The following is a 20,450-nucleotide window of genomic DNA, read 5'->3' on the forward strand; positions in this document are numbered from 1 at the left end:
TTACTAAGTATTGCTTCCGACTCCGCCCTTGTAAAGCCTCCCCTACAAAAGTCCCTATATCACTGTAGCGATTCATGGTGCCATCTGTACGATGCCAGCGCTATCTGTTTAAGAAACCATATTAAAAATTTACATAATTTTCCATGGAATCAAATGACTGGAGTAAAAAGTAGCTCATGTGTTAATCCAGAACATGCTCTATCCGTGTGTGTGTAATTTTCAGCCAAAATCGTTCAGCTGTATCTTCGCGTACTTCTACCGAATGTCTAAACATTTTCAGAAATCTTTCGCATTTATAATATCAGTCATATAAGAGGAAATACTAGAACCCGATTGGCATAGCTCAAACCATTTGTAGTTGTTCCAAAATTAAATGTTCCTCTAAAACACGAACCTACGTTCAAATACAAACTTATTGACTGTATAACTCTACAGTCTATACGCTAGAAACAAAAAATATCGCGTTTAAAATCTCTCATCCCATGGCTTAGATATTTCATATAGATAACTTGAACGGCGTCAGCTTATGTGGCGACTTATCTGCATAATGTTGAGTTCGCTAGCTAATGGATACTTCGCTAAACAGGTCACATGATAATCAAGGATTTTCCTTTCTTGAGTTGCCTTTCTTAGCGCGTGAGAGGCTTCATAAAGCTTTCATACAAGAATGTTTAAGAATTACTTGGCATAGTATTTATTTGTTCATGCAGTTTTTCATTACACATAATTTTTAGTTAACTTTCCTTCAGCTATAAGAAGAAAATGTTTGTGGATTATCCAAAATAGTTTCATAACTTGAATCTACCAAATAGGTACTAATTCTTTTCGAAACGCTTTCCATTTTATGTCAGCAGTTTTGACAAGAAAGAATGGCACCAGCGGTGGGCATCGATCTAGGGACAACTTATTCCTGTGTTGGAGTGTTCCAACATGGTAAGGTGGAGATCATCGCCAACGACCAGGGCAACAGGACCACGCCGTCGTATGTAGCATTTAATGAAACTGAAAGATTGATCGGCGACGCGGCAAAAAATCAGGTAGACACAATTAAAAATATGAATACCATGACATTCTAATTTATGTTATCCATAAATTGCTTGCTTCAATGTTGGAATTATAAAATGCTCTACACATAAATTCACGTTAAAGGTATAATTAAATTAGGAATAAGATTCACAAAGGTTCCTCCCATCGATATATATGTACTACGTATTAGATCTATCGTTCCGTATATTCATTGTGTTCGACTTAACTGTACTGCAATCCGTACACCTGACTTTAATATGATATCAACATTGACATCGTGTGGTTATGCACAGAGTGACGCTGATTGTGAATAAAAATATTAGTCAAATAAGTAACATTGTATGTTGTTCAAGTGAATAAATAGTTTATAACTGACATTATGGTTACCATTTTAGTTGAGATTTTGAACAAATAGTTTATATGGACGTTCGTGTCTATAGAATATACGTCAATGGTTCGTCCAATACTGTCCATTTTATTGAACTAGTCACAATATTAAATCAAACATCAAAGGAAATAGATTGTAAACAACAATCAAAACCGTAATTGAATATAAACGAGACGTCATGATATTTTTAACTGAGCTTTTACAACTTCCATGAAACGTTATAATGGCGAAAACGGGTGTAATATAGTGTCGAGAAGTCTATTGAAATAAAACTCTTCATGCGTTACATTATTGGACATTACAACACATTCTTGTATGTAGACGATGGCGCCCTCCATTTGTGCAAATTGCCTACTTTACATACACACAATAGGTCGTCTGCTTCATATTCAATGCTCCAATGAATAAAAGCGTATGTTTGCTATTGTCACTTCATGGCCTTACAAATTTTTCCTTTCAGGTGGCGATGAACCCTCGAAATACGGTTTTGATGCAAAACGACTTATCGGACGTAAATTTGACGATCCTAAAGTCCAACAAGACCCAAAACATTGGCCATTTCAAGTTGTTCCGACGGTGGTAAACCTAAAATAATAGTTGAATACAAGGGAGAAAAAAGGCATTTCTCCAGAAGAAATATCATCGATGATCTTGACTAAGATGAAAGAAGTTGCTGAGACGTTTTAGGAGGGACTGTAAAAGATGCTGTTATAACTGTTCCGGCTTATTTTAATGACTCTCAACGTCAGGCGACTAAAGATACCGGTGTTATAGCTGCTTTAAATGTTCTTAGAATCATCAATGAACCCACAGCTGCGGCATTGGCTTATGGCCTCGATAAAACCTTCAAGGTGATAAGAATGTTTTAATCTTCGATTTGGGAGGTGGAACATTCGATGTCTCGATCCTCCAAATAGCCGAAGGTTCATTATTTGAAGTGCGATCCACAGCAGGCGACACTCATTTAGGAGGCGAAGACTTTGACAGCAGAATGGTAGATCATTTCAGTCAAGAATTTGAAAGGAAATACAAGAAGAATATAAAAGATAATCCAAAAGCATTGAGACGACTTCGTACTGCTTGTGAAAGAGCTAAAAGAACACTTTCGTCAAGCACTGAAGCTAGTTTAGAAATTGATGCGTTACATGAAGGCATTGATTTCTATTCAAAGATGACAAGAGCACGATTTGAAGAGTTGTGCTCTGATCTATTTCGACAGACCCTCGGACCAGTAGAAAGGGCTCTAAAAGATGCTGGACTGAATACCAGAGAAATACATGACGTCGTTTTGGTTGGAGGTTCTATTCGAATACCTAAAATACAACGACTTTTACAGGTATAGTGTCTAAAAATTATCAGTCAGAGCTATAATTGTTAGACCCTTTCTGATATAATTACACGTTATTGATCGGAAACAATCTACATAAAGTTCTCTTATAAACTAAAATTTATTAAAGTACTGTTATATAACAAATCCAAATAGAAGTCTAGTTTCGATGTAAGTTACCTTTAATAGATACCTAAGTCATAAATAGCATATCACATTTTTCCAGGAATTCTTCGGCGGTAAAACACTAAATCTTTCAATAAATCCTGACGAAGCAGTCGCTTATGGCGCTGCAGTACAAGCGGCTATTCTAACCGGTTCTAAAGACGAGCGCATACAAGACGTACTATTGGTCGACGTCACTCCTTTGTCGCTTGGCATAGAAACAGCAGGAGGTGTGATGACGCGTTTAGTGGAAAGAAACACTCGAATACCGATTGCGCAAAAGAAAATATTTACTACGTACGCTGACAACCAACCAGCTGTGACGATTCAGGTAATGGTTTCAATTATAAAACCCTATTAGCCTTATTACACTTTATTTTATCACGTCTTAAATGGGTCGATTTGCACCCCGTATAACATTAACAAGGCAATTTTCAGATCTTTGAAGGAAAGAGCAATGACGAGAGATAACAATCTATTAGGCACGTTTAATCTCACCGGAATACCGCCGGCGCCCAGGGGCGTTCCGCAAATCGAGGTAACTAAACATTATCATTGATTTGTTCATTACACAAAATTATATATAGTTTTTTATTGTATATGTAGGTATCGAATGTTGCAGGCAGTAACACGATAGAGTATCCAACTGAAGTAGATCAATAGAGGGCCCCAAAGTACATCGATTAAACGCCATGTAACCTGAAATTGCATAGTTTAAGAGTTATTTAGATTTGAGTAATTTTTTTATGAAAGAATAAAGCTAAACTATTAGTTCTACACTCGTGATTTTTTTACTCAAATACGAGTACGTAAGTAAGTACGTAGTAAGCACATCGAGGTCCTCTATCTACCTGTCTCAGTTGAACAGTCAATTATGTACACAATCTACACACTGTATAGATTGGGCGGTAGTTGAATACAATAGACTCGTGTTCCCAACAATTTTTTTTTTTTAAGAATATCATATATGTAGTTTCCCCCCATATGGTAGAGCAAATATATTTCTTAAATGCGTGAATTTTCTAGGTAACGTTTGACATCGATGCCAACGGTATTTTAAACGTCAGCGCTCACGACAAAAGCACCGGACGATCAGAGCACATCACCATATCGAATGATACAGGGCGACTGAGTAAGAGAGATATTGAGAAAATGCTAAGTGACGCGGAAAAATTTAAAACTGAAGACGACGCTGTGAGAAAAAGGGTCGAAGTCAGAAATCAATTGGAAGGATACTTGTATGGGTGTAAAACGGTAAACTATGATATTTTGTTTGTAATAATGATCTTTCAGCAAAGCACAATGCGACTGTTTATACAATATCCGTTATAGTGGTTTTCTAGCGAGACGCATATTTATGTTACCTGTATCGGCCTTCAACAAAAAATCCTAACGATTTCTTTTTTTAAATATTATTTTTATATTGTACTACGAAAAATTGTACTAATGAAACAAAATCCAGGCCGTGTAAACGTGTAAAAAATGAAAAATAAAAAGAGTTCTCTCCGGCGGGGAATCGAACCCCGGTCTCCCGCGTGACAGGCGGGGATACTGACCACTATACTACCGAAGACTTATTTGAAGTGACGAAATTATAGAATTCATACTTAAAGCATGTTTGGATTATAATAAAATAAAATTGATAATACGTCAGGTTCTATTTTATAAATTAATGCTACATTCTAGAAACATAATTGGCCAGTACTTTCTCCTCTCTAGACAGAGGCATTATAAACGCATTACGACGTTCCTTGTCGATTAATTTGTTTGATCGAGACCTGAAATGAGTCATTCGGGTCATCTTACACGCCATAGTTTAAGGGACAGCTCTTTAACATCAATTGTTTTTCCCAGGCAGCAGAATCAGCCGGCAATCGTCTCACAGACAACGAACGAGATGCAGTTATAAATGAATGCAACACACAATTACGCTGGTTGGAGACTAACCCAGAGGCATCACAAGCGGAACTAGAACGAAGGTTAAAGGACGCTCAGAAGGTGTGCCAACCTGCCATGATGAAACTGCATGGGACAGGCGGAGGTCCTAGCTATGGGAGACCTGAAAGCCCTGGTGGACCAAGAGTAGAAGAAGTAGATTAACAGATTAATATTATCAAGACAACTATTAGGCGAGTACTTATATTGTCGCTGATCATTTAGGCAGTCTTGCTCTTTCATATTATTAGGCATTAGTGTTTAACCGCCAAATGCAATTAACGATCCACATCGCTTTTTTCCATCACGAAAATGAACCAATCAGAACAGGCTTTTTGACATGCTTATAAATCACTTATTTAATTGCATTTTATGGGATCGGATAAAAGATTAAGATTGGAATCTTTTCTTGAAAACGGCGGTTTAGCTCTAGGAAACTAAAGACTAACAAGAACTATTGTTATTACAAATGAACTTCACTGTTCTATCTTTGGATATCGAATAATTTCATGTTAGAAATAAAGTAATAAATATTACTTTAGATGTACAAGACATAAATCCAGCAACGGAATTCGCCTTTCAATGGAATGCCCTGTCATGAATTTAGAAATTATTTTATAATCACATTCAATTGTTTTATATTAGTCAAATAACTGCAATTTATTTTACTTTCATAAACACTATTATACTACTAAAAAATACTTTTTTTTATCTATTGTTCGCCTTCAACTGTTACACGCAGTTGAATAAACTGTTCAAAATACACCTATTGCCAACTCACAATAACCAGATATTTTTTGAATGAATAAAACACAACGTAATATAAAATAATTTATTATAAAAATATAACAATAATATGGAGCATTATCGTTTATTTGGTGTTCTACTAATTTGTGTGCGATATAACTACTTAATAGCTATAAAAATGCCATTTTCGTACAATATCACTAACAAAGCTAAGCATTAAAACCTCCAAAGAAGAAATATTTGTCAAAATCTATCTATTTATGAAGACACGTTGCAATTTACAGTAGTATCACAATACTACAGGTTATTTTTATTTATGTTTACAAAGTGCATTACAAATATAAAATCACAAAATTGTTCTTTGTACCAACTCAATCGCAACACTACTCAAAAAATGACACAATATTTGAACTACTGTCTTACTAACTGATCAGGAACATTCTAGTTAAAGCCTCTGCCCAAGCAAACGGCCTTGAGCACTAGAGTATTTCATTAGGTTCATTTTAACTATTATGCCTACGTAATGGCAAATAATAAAAAAAACAGTATCTTATAAAACCAGCAATACGTTGGATAAGAAATGAGACAGCAATTCATATTTCAAATATTGCCATGTATGAAAATGGACGCGTAACGGAGTAATCATTTCATCTCTTTCCGTCGCGCGCATCGTAATTTCCTTTGACGTCACAAATACATTATTGCGTTTCTTTTATTTTTTTGACATCCAGCCCTTCGACATTCAAAGGCCTCTTATATCTTGTTTTTCATTATGAAATGAACGGAACTATATCCATACTATATTCAAATTTAAACAACCAAACTAAAGATGAAATATTGTAGAAATATGATGTTTAATTTTTTTCTATATTTTAAATTTCGAATGGCTTCTAAAAAAAAGTATAGCGCGCCATTTTGCTGGGATGAGGGCTTTAACGATATAAAGCTGAATGTCGAGAACACGTTTAGATTGTCGTCAGTATGAGTTACTAACTTAAATCACTTTTAAATAAATGGTTAAATACATTTTGACCTACAATACCTAGGCAACGGTGCTCAACGCGTATAGTACGACTTTCAATTAACAATAAAATAAAACTATTGTACGGATTTATCGCAGTTTTAATATTATTCTCCCGACGTTTCGAAGACTGCAGCTTTCGTCTTATGGTCACGGGGCGGACTGCATTACAACATGAAAACTGTGCTAAAATCTACAAAATAGTTTTATTTCAATATCTAACATTCGCGTAAACATAAGAAATCATTTTTTAATTACCAATTTAATCTTCTCCCTTCGTTATATTTGTACCTAATTGTAAAATAGGTAGTCAAATTATTACAATTTACGACTTGCAATAAATATCGATAAATACGTCACTTGATAATTGTTCTACTAAAGTACAAGAATTTTGCATCGTATGATATTAATTCGAATACATATGTAAATCATTCCTATTTGAAATATAATTTATTATAACTACTTGTGACTCAGACTACACAAATTAAAGTGGTATGTATTAGTGATGTTATGAATATTTATCGATAACGGTTAAGTTAATGCAGACATCTCCATAAAAAAACCTATTTAAATCTAATATATTATTTTGTACGAAATTTACTGTATGGCGAAAAATACTGATACTTAAATAATTCATAATAAAATATGTAAACGCAACAATTATATCTACATGAAAATCTATAATAAACATAATTATGGCCTTTATCCGCCAAGGAATAAGGTATACATTTTTATATACGTCGAGTATACGGATATTTGTACTTTATGTCATAACATCACTAATACAGCCAACACTATTTACCACTAAAGCAACACAATACAACTAGTCAACTGATATAAAAAGCAAATATTACCTTACATATTAAATTGTCTATACTTTGCTATTGTAAATAGGTAACTGCTAATTAGCCAATATATGTGACGTACTAATAATCTTTGTACATTATTTTATACTATATTGTGTAGGGTGACCAGATGTTCCGTATTTTATGGGATTTTCCATTTTTATGTCAGGAATTTAGTGATGCCAATACAATATTTATGTATGTACATTCGCTAGTGTACTTTGCTCTAACCCAACCAACCATACATAACCAGCAGCCTACATATAGTGCTGTCACAAAAGTATGTGTATTAATGTAGTTAATTTTGAGTTTTAACAAACATAATGTCTAACATTTTTAGCTTGGCCCTATATTTATAATGCTAGTGCCAAATTAAAAATTCATAAAGTTTATATGGTAATCCTAATGATAAGTTACATTTTGCATCATAGAAATCAAAAATATTGTGCAACTATGACAAGCGTATACAAAGATTATTAGAAACGCCTTATGGTCACTGGGGTTTGAAAACTTTACGAATAAACGATTTTCATCAATGATTTTTATATCTGTCTGTCGAATTACCTCGGCAAGTGATTAGTTAAACCACTGATCAATTACTTTTATCGGTTAGAGTAACGTCTAAAAATATTTAGTTAAATGGAATTTTAATTTAACTATCTAACATCAGCTATCGATACTTCGCGATAGAGACAACACTATTACTCGTATATCGTAAACAGAGAATATATTTCATGAAAAAAAAGGTCAATTTACTTTTCCAAACAATAATTTACATTTAAAATCCTTCGCTATTTCAATCCGTAATGATAAACAATACTGGAGGCACAGCGCGTCCCAACTCAATCGACATTTTCATATTTTTCTTTGACCTTGTTCAGTTTTGTTTATCCAACCGCCAAGTAAAGCAAAGTTATGCCTCATTATACCACAATATTAGCCGATACTACACCTTTGCTTACTACAAAGGCTATAATCCCAAAAGCACTCAGAAACGCATATATTATCACAGCATTGCGCTGTCCTTTGCAAAGTAACGTTTTAGTAAACGTGCCATAGACTTATCTCTGCCTATATAGTATTTTTTTTTATTGATTTGAATGACGAGACGAGCTTGCCGTTCGCCTGATGGTAAGCGATACGACCGCCCATAAACAGTAAAAATACCATCACCTTGAATTGCAAAGCTTTGTTTGGTATTCCGCTGTCGCCATCCTGAGACAGGAGATGTTAAATCTTATGTCCAGTAGTTACACTGGCCACAATAGACCGGCCATATAGCCAATAGGCCACAATAGTCTTTTACGGTCGATAGTCTCTATCGCGAGCTACGTTTCAACGTACAATCTTTTGAAGTTACTTGTAACTTATCTATACTATTTATATGTCTACCAAAGCACCCAAAATCATAATTTGAACACACAATTCATAATATAGCCTATACCCGACGAAAAATATAATAGCCAACAAAATTAATGAGGTTCTAGAAGTGTCATTTTTACATAATTACTTGCAATAATTATAACGATATGTCAAACATTTAAATTGCCCCATTTCGGAAAAATTGGGTAAGCCAAACCAGTTAAATATCGTCGGCTTAAAAAAAAGTAGCTAAGTCGAATTTGTTAACTATATCATAATAAAAAAATAACGGCCTCAAACACAAACCCTGTACCATAAAATACATGGATAACGTAATAATCACAGAATTGCACCTAATTAAAATAATTAAAAAATAACTTATGTCACTTTACGACCCGACCCCTGGTGTATGGGTTAGTTCAAATATTTGAGCATCTTCTTTACGAACGCCGCTTGGATCTGGTCCGCTCTGGAAATACCAAAATGCATACGTTAGCTTGAAAGACTGACTATCGCTCTGACGGAACTTGGGTGCTGACGCTGGATCAGCGGTATTGAGTTTCAGAACAGTAACAACCTCGAAGGTGTAATGATTTCTTATATTTACGCGAATGTTAGACATTGAAATTAGCTATTTTCGGATATGCGGTTTGTTTTTGGATCGATTTATTTGCAGCTTCATGAAACAGGAACGCAGTCAAACATAACCTACATTTTACAATTATACAACTTTTTAAGTGTAAAATGTAGGTAGATATTGTAACTTTGACTTTTATGAACAACACCTCAGTCCCCGTGACCATGAAGGCTGCAAAGTCTTCGAAACGTCGGGAGAAATATAAAAAACAAAAAACCGCGATAGAATCCGGAAAATTAGTTTAATTTCAAAACCTCGAAGGTGGTATTTGTGCTCGATATGGCGATAGGTTCGCTCCACCGCTTCATCATAACATAATACTCATGGCGAAAAGTTGATGCATTAGTGGTAGTCACCAAAAATAAAATTCAAAAAGGAAAACGTTTTAAATATGAATTAATTTATATTTGCTAAAAATATTATAAAGTGTCTCACTTGGTACTGGTGACGGTGTGCATAAGGTTGATGATGTACCGCGGGCAGACGTCCTCGTGCATGACCCTGGCGTGGAACAGCAGCCCCTGGCACACGCAGTACAGCAGCTCCACCAGCGGCAGCTGCTCCGGGATCATGCCGCGCTGGTAGCACCACGAACCTAAGATCTGGAAAGTACAGTAGTTTATGGTAGACATTCATAGTGTTACGCGGCGATAGCCTAGTTGGTTATGGAACGGACTGCTAAGACGAATAACCGCAGGTTTAAAACCCAAGGGACACAATTCTCTGAGTTGTCTAAAATTATATATTTTTTGTGAATTATTGCTTGTTTTAACGGTGAAGAAAAAACATCGTGAGAAACCTGTACACCTTAGAAGTTCTCTATAAGAATATTAAAAGCATGTGAAGTTTACTAGTCGCATAATGCCAGCGTGATGGACTAAGGCCTCATCCTTCTCAGTAATAGAGAAAGCAGTGTTTAGCAGTGACAGTGTAGTATGTAGAGCTAATAATATTATTCTTAGTGTTGTGTAAGCTGAAATGACGACACACAAATAGCGTAAGTTCAAGAAATGAGTAGACGAGTTTCTTAAGTAACCTACCTGTCTCCATGGCTGTCAAGAGTTTGAGAGATAATCATGCAGTCACAAAAACTGTTGAAAGTTCACATAGGACGACCGATAACTGCTAAATGGAATCATGTTATTGATGACTGAATAGATGAATGAAAAAATCTTTATTAAATAAAAGCTATAGAAAATAATTGCCAGAGTTACGCAAATTAAGCTGGGCCCTTATTCTGTATGATAGTGTAAACGCGTAACGCGGTCGCGTCATGGTATCTTCGTGAAATGTGCGTGGAATGGTATTCTATAAGCTAATTTCTATAGTCCTAAACATGATGCGTGTTACGTGCTTGTTACGCACTGTTAAAATAACTTGCGGGATCTCTATCCCTAATTTTCCCTTATTCTCTCATAAGGCCCCTGAGCCTGTGTGTTAAGAAACCAAATAATATAATATGAAGTAATTCGTTAAGGTTATAGCTTAAGGTCCATTTTCATACATTTTGTTTCACCTTTAATCTGGGTAACTAAACAAGTATTGACAAGTAAAGAATTTAAATTCATGTCTAGTTAGTGACTAGTTCTCGCAGTTGAAAGAAAAACGTAAAAATAATTAATATGCATGGATATTTCAGCCTTTAAAATTTAATACGACGAAATTGTTTAGTTACCCAGATTAAAGGTGAAACAAAATGTATGAAAATGGACCTTAAGCTATAACCTTAAGCGCGAGATAGGATAGTGTGTAGGTAGTGTACCTGCAGCGAGGAGGTGAAGGGCGCGAGCGCGATGGGCGTGGAGGGCGCGGCGCGCAGCGCGGCGCCGGCCAGCAAGCCTGGCCGGCAGCGCGTGCAGCGCCGAGTCACACGCGCGGCACAGCAAACACACCACCAGCTGCGCACACACACACACACACACGCGCCTTAACACTCTACGCACTAACAACGCGCGGGGTAGATAAGATAAAGATAAAACAAAAGTTTATTTAGGCTACAATTAACACACAGTATAACTTAAGATATAACAATAGACAATAGACAAGTAAGTACATATCCATTTGTAAGATATTGCAGCCGCAATCGTGCCCCAGCTCAGCAACATGCTTTGCTCCAAGGAGCAAAACGCGGTACGGTACGCGTAATCATTGACGTATATTCTATAGACACGAACGTCAATATAAACTATTTATTCAAAATCTCAACTAAAGTGACAACCAATAGATCAGTGTTATAACCTATTTATTCACTTGAACAACAAATAATGTTACTTATTTAACTAATATTTTTTATTCAAATCCAGGTTTACACTTAGACTCGAGTTCTTATATCATGAGAGTCACTCCGTACACAACTAGCTGTCAATATTGACCATACTAAAGTCAGTTTAAATGAATTGCAGGTCAATTCAGTTGAACAAAGTAAATGTACGCCAAATCTAGTACGTAGTACATATATATCGATGGGTTTGTGATACAACTATATTATTGAGATAGTCCTTTTTTTTATAGATAATTAATATATTGAAAATACTTTGATATTATAATGAGTATGTAGCGGCGTAAAGGTTGACGCCACTGTAGAGGAACAGATGTTCGCATTCCTCTATAGAAGAAGATTTTCAGTCAGGCAGATGTCATCTATCGCCATCTAGTGTGATCGCTGTGCCTTATCACTACAATTGTGTCGATGCCGTATCGGTCTTCTCGCAGTTCCATTAATCTTGAAGAAATGGCGGTGTATATACTAATTGTACCGCCACAAGTACGCGCGGAATGATTGACGAGCGAATGCGAACTGACTGAACAATATTATGATATTATAACAATTCAAGCGACGTAAAACGATAGATACAATTTATACATGCTTGTCCGCGTACACTGTCTATAAACCATAGGTTCCCAAACTTTTCTTTCTCATAGACCACTTTCAAAATTTTGTTGGTTCCGGTTGGTTCCCCTGCAGCACAATTTCTGCAATACACCGCAGAATATGCAAGTTGCTTAAACTTGCTTTTTAAAGTGCTTACTATATGGTGAAGAAACTTACTCTATAAATACCGATGTATCCGCCGAAGAACACGCCCAGCTTGAGATGCGACAGTCTCAACGACTTGAACGCTTTCGCCGGCGTCAGGATCTTGGGGATGATGGTCCTCAACATAGTCATGGCACAACCCACGCCGAACAATTGCGCTGTGCCCTGCGGAATTAAATATGCTTAATTTAATTTTTTGTTTTGAAAGAATAAGGCTTTAGAATTGGTCTAATCCCTCTTAGTAGTGGAGGAAGCCCGTGCCGAACAGTAGGACATTTTATAATACAGGATTGATATTTATATTATACTAGCTTTTGCTCGCGGCTCCGCCCGCGTTATAAAGTTTTTCAGGCTAAAGTTTTCCGTTATAAAAATAGCAGTTTCCCGGGAGCCTATGTTCTTCCCAGGGTCTCAAACTGTCTCCATACCAAATTTCATCTTAATACGTTAGGTAGTTTTTGAGTTTAACACGTTAAGGCAGACAGATGCAGCGGGGACTTTGTTATATTATTTAGAACTTTTTAAGTGAAACAATCCCGTCATACATCATTGTTGCATAACTTTAACCGTTTACGCAGCGCAGGCAACGGAAGCTCTCAAAACCCATAATTTTCCCCGTTTTTGCAACATGTTTCATTACTGCTCCGCTCCTATTGGTCATAGCATGATGATATATAGCCTATAGCACTCCAGGAACAAAGGGCTATCCAACACAAAAAGATTTTTCAGTTCAAACCGGTAGTTCCTGAGATTAGCCATTACTGCTCCGCTCCTATTGGTCATAGCGTGATGATATATAGCTTATAGCGGTCCACAAATAAAGGGCTATCCAACACAAAACGAATTTTTCAGTTGAAACCGGTAGTTCCTGAGATTAGCCATTACTGCTCCGCTCCTATTGGGTATAGCGTGATGATATATAGCCTATAGCACTCCACGAATAAAGGGCTATCCAACGCAAAAAGAATTTTTCAGTTTGGAAAGGTAGTTCCTGAGATTAGCCATTACTGCCCCGCTCCTATTGGGTATAGCGTGATGATATATAGCCTATAGCACTCCACGAACAAAGGGCTATCCAACGCAAAAAGAATTTTTCAGTTTGGACCGGTAGTTCCTGAGATTAGCGCGTTCAAACAAACAAACAAACAAACAAACAAACTCTTCAGCTTTTTATAATAGTATAGATAAGGCTTAAGAAAAAAAATACACGTCGAATAGATAACTCTTTTTTGAAGTCGGTTAAAAATAATCTAAAATATAGTTGACCCTAAAATGGGAACATAAATAAAGTGTCAAAATCATTACGCTTTCTTGCTTCGCCGTTAAATTCAAAAATCGTATGACAGCCATTTTCAATACACGATCCCAATCTCAATCTTCAATACGATTCCGAGAATGAACCAATCAAAATGACTCATTCGTATGTATGTCAAAAGACCTGATTGGTCTATTTTTAGGTAGATCGTAATAAGCGATTGGGATCGTTTATTGAAAATGGAGTTTGGTTGCTTTATAGATAAAACTTATTTTCTTATAACTGATTGAATACAAGTTTTGTTAAATCCGTGTCAAACTTAAAACAGTTGAATTCGTTTTATTAATCTTTTTGTTTGGTAAATGCGTAGTCTAATGGCGTAGTATGCAAAGATCACCAAAAAAATATATAGGAATTAAGCAAAGTTTCCATTCAGCAACGTTTGCCTTGCACAACTAGTTTACATATTTATACTAATATATAAAGCTGAAGAGTTTGTTTATTTAAATGCACAAATCTCAGGAACTGAAAATATATAACCTGGAAAATCTATCAAGCTATTTAAACCGCAGACGAAACCTAATTATATATAATACCTAAATTATTCAAGGAAATTGTTGGAATTAGCGAGACGTCATTTTACTTTTAAATCTTGTATTTACACTCACACTTTGTTTACCATAACCAGCGGTTTGGCTGAACCTGACATTACCAAAGTCCAAGGGCAGCGGGCGCCACTTACTATAAGACGTGCCGCTAACTCGTTTACCCATTGCACCAATAAAAATGAAACTGCCTCGATGGTGTAGTTGTTTTCTGTGCGCGGTACGACACAGCTTTGAGGTCGCGAGTACGAATCCCGGGTCGGGCAGTGATATTATTAGGGTTTTGTGTTATCAAAATGAAAATGAAATGGCGATACGCTAGTCCCGCTATCACGTCATGACACAGAACACACATGGGAAATATTTTGTTCTCTGATCGACCCCTGCTTACCCTTTTAGGTATAAAGTCGTGATGTGTTTATTTTTACCTTTTTTTTATATGCTTCTTAATATCCGTTCACTTACTTTTAATACATAGTTGATGCAAGGCCCTTTGTGTGGACAGGCGGGGCTGCGCCCCATGATGCCCTTCACAGGTTCGCCTTGCTCTTTAGACACGCGCGGCGGCGTGAAGAACCTAAAAGAAGTATAATTTTGTCTATGTAACGTAATAAGCCTGTATCTAAGAAAATCTTAAAGCGATAAAATTAATTCTGATTTTTTTTACCTATTTTTAAATCTCTAATACATTGATAACAATTAAGTACTAAACTTGGATAAAGATTTTTTTCAAAACGGTAAATATTCTTTATTTACATTTTTTTCTACTCTGTATAATATTATAGTTAATTATGGCACAAAAAAAGTTTAATTCAGTATTTTAAACACAAATCAAATTAAAAAAATTGAATCAAGAATTCCTAGAATCTTACGTCGTTTGTTATTGAATCGATTTTTATTAAAATCCATGGCGTATTTAAATAACTCACCAGAACAACGGCGTCCTCTTATTGTTCTCTCTCTCCAACCTCATGAGGTAGAAAAGGACAGCGCTGCTCAGCATAAATATTAGAGTCTCCTTGCCCGCCGTCCGCCGAAGCCATCCTTTCATTTCTAATGTCCTCAACCAGTATTCGAAGACCTGGAAAAATATACATGAATCTACATTTTCAACCGGATAAGTTTGTTTTCGCTACTAGATTCTTTCCTCACGAAAAGTAGAGTATGCATGAAGTTTCACTTAGAGAACATTTTTGTATTTTGTAGCCGTTGTAGAGAATCACATGAAGTTATCTCATAAGGAACTTTTAGTATTTTGTATAACAAATTATATGAGATCTTCGCACTCATGAAAACTTGTATCTGTAGTTGGCGTAGTTACTATTGGCCGGGATAGGCAACAGTGTTGATGGCCTGTCATTCATTCAGTGTTCATGCCATCATTTACGTAAAAAGAAATAAGGAGTTGATCCACCGATATCCAATAATCTTAGTAACGGTAACCACTACTTGTTATTTCCCATCGGTCTATAAGACAGTGATACAACATTGAACTGGCCCTGTTTTATTGTAGATATATCAGATTGTTCTAAAATATGGGTTCAGAGACCCCACCGCATACGACATATGTCAATCGAGTAAAAAAAACAAGATCTGATATCAACGGAATTTCTATAATCAAAGTCACATTAACATCGGTAAAGTAGATATCGATCATGCCTTTGAACTGCTAAAGACTAGTCATTTGGCGTTCAGTGACCTTTAAATGGTTGATAACAATCGCCAATGTATCAAATTTAGAACAAAATCCATACCAATCAGTTCACTACTGTTATCAACATTCTATTAGGTAACTTAATTATTTCCCACTTTGTCAGAATACACCGACTACAACTGAAAATTTCCGAGACCTTTGCCCGTCTGTGATTTTTTATAAAACAGTCAAAAATACTGTATCACCTCAATATATATTTCAATCTGTAATTACATAATTACGGAGAATATAAATAATATTAATTAATATAATTTTAGTACTCATGTTTTACCCAACGAATTAATTAGATGAGTACGTTTTAACATATCAAACAATGGCCGGATATTATGTTGTTAAACTGTTTATCTATCGTATAAATTTGTTAACGGCAAATGGCAACAACCTCCGAAAAACTGCAAACCGGTTTGGCACGGTTAAGGCCATCCACGATGCATAATGTATTTGATCGATCTCGTACATGATTTTTTTAATATTAGTTTTTATTACATTATACGTAATATCTTAATAAAATCATAACAGGCCGATGTCTACATTATAAATATTGAAGAAAAAACCAATATGCTAGGGGAATGCATTTATTAGGACAACAGAAGCCACAAGTTTTTAGAATTTTTGTCTGTCTGTATGTTTTTACACGTATCACGCAAAAAGTGCCTTTATAAGTTAAATACAGTTTACGATATATTGCTAGAAGTATAACTTAAAATAGAGACTCTATTTTACCTCAGGAAAACCTGTCACACAAGCGAAACTGCCAGCAAGAGCTAGGCATTAAATAAATTATATACATGTTATATAATATACTTAGATATAGGTCATTTCATTCACGAAGACGCGCCCCACAATTTTCCTTTATCGCTTGCAGTGTGCGTGAACAGCATAAGTGCACACGCACACTACGATGGACAGCGTCAAGGCATAGACTTGGATCAGTCCCTTACCCCGCGACACCCCGCAACACCCACGCTCAAAAGGTATTGGGGCGAGTCTTCGTAAATGAAAACGGTTTATAGACTAATCATTGCGGACCGAAATTTATAAAACAATTTTGGCAAAATATCTATTGCGTAAATCATTGTCGTGACTCGTAATTGTTAATTGAATTCCGTTGAGTAATTTCCATAGTCGGGATTAGGAAGAACAGCTTAAGGATTAAAGCGATGATATCTAGCTATATGATTCTACAAAGTATGTACGAACCATTTTAAAATGGCGAAAACAAGAATGTAGAAAAGGATTTAAATTTGAAGCAACTTGTCTTAATAAAGGCCATTGACAAAATCCAATCTAAAATTTAAATCTGATGTAAAACTGAACTTCTCGACTGTTAATATTCGTCATTGTTTAATCGGCAAGTTCCGAACACAAGATTTTGTAACAACATGCATTCAAGTTACATACAATATGTTGTTATCGAATAGTATTTATATCGATTGGTATCACGAATAACGGATGCGTGCCATCTCCGATATATTTACTCGAGATATTAAATGCTCTGGGCCCCTAGAATATGGCATGAAACACAACGCGAACGTCCATGTCGTTTTGTAATTAACAGTTAACAGATTGTGTTTCTTGTACCGCTTCTTCATCACAGCGACAACAGTTTTCAACGCGGTAGTAGAATCATGATGATTGTAAAGAGCTTTTGAAAGACTATTTGAATAAAGAAAATGTTGAGTTTGAATGTTCGGTCGAGATATAACCACGTGATTGAGACATCGATCTTTCACCCAATCACAGTTAATTCAATCTACCAACAATGACTTTAGTGTCGCTTTCTTACACCACATTCTAGGGGGCCTTCGAAGTTCAGTTTACACTTCTGACATAGTCTGCATAAATCTGTCCTGAGAAGTGCTACCTATTATGTTATAGGATAACTACATGATAGCGTTAATAGACTAAGACAATACAACAGATAAAGACAAGACTACAGACGAAGACAACTAGACGAAACTATTTTAATCCTGAATGCTATAGGCTACTTTTATCGCGGGAAAACTGTTTAACACAGGCGGAACCGCAGGCAAAAACGGGAATAATTGTTTTAGGATACCACTGGATATAATACAGACTTAAAAATCTTATCTATTGAGATCTCTCAACTAGCACGATTTTTTATTTGTTTTCTGTCAATATTTTCCTCAATCGCTAAAACGAACGCTTATTACACGTGTGCTAATTCGAAAAGTCAGATGTCAAAGATCGATATCAAGACCCCTTCCTCACCTCGCTACCTGCGAATACTGATTTTTCATTAAACATTTACATTTAGGTTTTAATTACCAAGAAATTGATAATAATACATTTCTGGATTGAATTCATAAGATGGTTTAAAAAACATTGCACTTTTATCTCCTCGAAAGAACACGCCTGTAATTTTGACTGATTGAAATTAGTATTCAAATTTTTTCTTTGATTTAATTGGTGCAACATGTGGACTTTTTCTCGTATATGCATCCCGTGACGTGATGGGCTCTAACTTATTTAACGTTTATAATAAGATATATATAAGCCACAACCGATCACGTCACGAGATATGACAGACGAGAAAACGTCAACAGGTTGCACCAATATAACCCTCCAGGTTAGAAAGATTTAAAGAAGAAAGAGGTTTCATCATTGCTTTTGTTATGAAAATATTAGAACACCAAGATTTCCTAGCTTATTCTCTATTAACAGTAAGCAATAAAGTGTATGCAATATCGACAATATTATAAATACATCTCAAACATAATTCACGTAAATTCCGCTCGAAGACTTCCAATGCGGCACGAGATATGAAGATAAAATTATCGCACAAATATTACTTAATCGATACACAAGACGCAAATGTAGATAAAAACGTTTTCTATGGAAGTATTTTGCCAAGGCCACAATTTTTTACTTACATGTTACATCGAGCAAGAACGCATGTAAAGATACGCGTTGCCATAGCTCATATTATAATAAATAATAACCAATAGACCATACAAATAAATTAACTTGATTGTAATCAAACGCCTGATTTTGGAATAAAGTCTTCTTATAGGTCATTGGTGCGTTTCACATACTAAATTTAATTTACTTTCATCGTTAGCCATTTGTTTATTTGTCGGATGAATCTCCAAAATTGCTAAGCTTATTTTGAGACGCCATGGATCCATAAGGACTGCCATCTCAGATTTTATCCTAGAAGACTTTTAGGCGGGAGGCAACGCTAAAGAGCATAAAGCAAATGTTTACTATGGCACGACATGTAAAACATATAATTCGTAACTAAACAATCGGTCATTTCTATTACATTTTATAGTGCAGTGTCAACCCTAACATGAATAAGGATACAACGACCATAAATTATCATAAAAGTTCTCTGTCTCTTAATCTTTGCCCTAACTCAAGGTTGTCTCTACTATAGAACTATAAATTACATCATCGTTGATCGACATTCTATTTGGAATAATACTTCAAACAAGCCTCTCACGTGATACATACAAACAAAAACCACTCACCAAATTAACAAACAGGTTCACGACCATCACTCTTCGGTGTGGTGGTTCGAAGTAGACCGCCAGCCCGCTGACGGTGCACGGCAACAGCACCGTTGTGTAATACGAGAACTGGTTGAAGAACAAAGCCCTGAACATAAGGAAATTACATATTTTGTAATTGATAGAGGAGGAAGGAAGAATCTGGATGGGCAGGGGCGGACCGAGAGTTAAGGGGGTCCTGGGCAAATTCTAGTTTGGGGTGTACATAATAAATCGCATAAATGCCATCTCAAGAAACGATGCTAACACAATATAGGAGGAAAAAGAGGAGAATTTGATTTTTTTTTTCGGGCACGGCCAAATGATCCCATTTCACATTTGCTCCTGATGGTAAGTATAGTAGGGTTCAGATAGTGTCAACTAACGCGAGATGATTACCAATATCCAGTCGATACAAGTATTCCGGCCTTTTTGAAACCGGATATAATCAGATTGGTTCCAGAACTTGATACACTTACGAGTCGAGACGAGAGAGTGTTATGGAGGGGAGACTATGGAGGGTTTTACACCTTGTGTACGGTGGTCGCTATCCAGGCGGATACAAATATCCTAATTCTGGTGAGTTATTAACTATAACCTGTATTTCCATTATCAAGTTAACATTTCTATTGAAACGTATATCAATTATATAGGAAATGAAAGGAGACGTAGAACACACCATCTAATATACGACCTGTATCCACAAATAACGCTAGGGCTGACAATAATAACATCAATCATGCGAACACCTTGACCTGGCCCGCTGGAGCGGCGCATCTGATTTAAACTACGCTAAATTACTCACATCTGCCAACTATATTAGGACAAAGCGAGCATTGTTTTCGTAAAGGCGAAAAACCTATGGTATTATTTG

At 36.0% G+C, this 20,450-nt stretch overlaps 2 pseudogenes; one reads left to right on the top strand and one right to left on the bottom strand.

Annotated features, from left to right (window-relative positions):
• Nucleotides 1-860: 860 nt before the first annotated feature.
• LOC119190025 lies at nt 861-5,411 on the top strand (annotated as a pseudogene).
• A 248-nt stretch (nt 5,412-5,659) lies between these two features.
• On the bottom strand, nt 5,660-19,902 carry LOC119190024 (annotated as a pseudogene).
• Between the last annotated feature and the right edge of the window lie 548 nt (nt 19,903-20,450).

The sequence above is a fragment of the Manduca sexta genome, chromosome 21 (genome assembly GCF_014839805.1).
Source record: "Manduca sexta isolate Smith_Timp_Sample1 chromosome 21, JHU_Msex_v1.0, whole genome shotgun sequence".
NCBI classification, from domain to species: Eukaryota; Metazoa; Arthropoda; class Insecta; order Lepidoptera; family Sphingidae; genus Manduca; species Manduca sexta.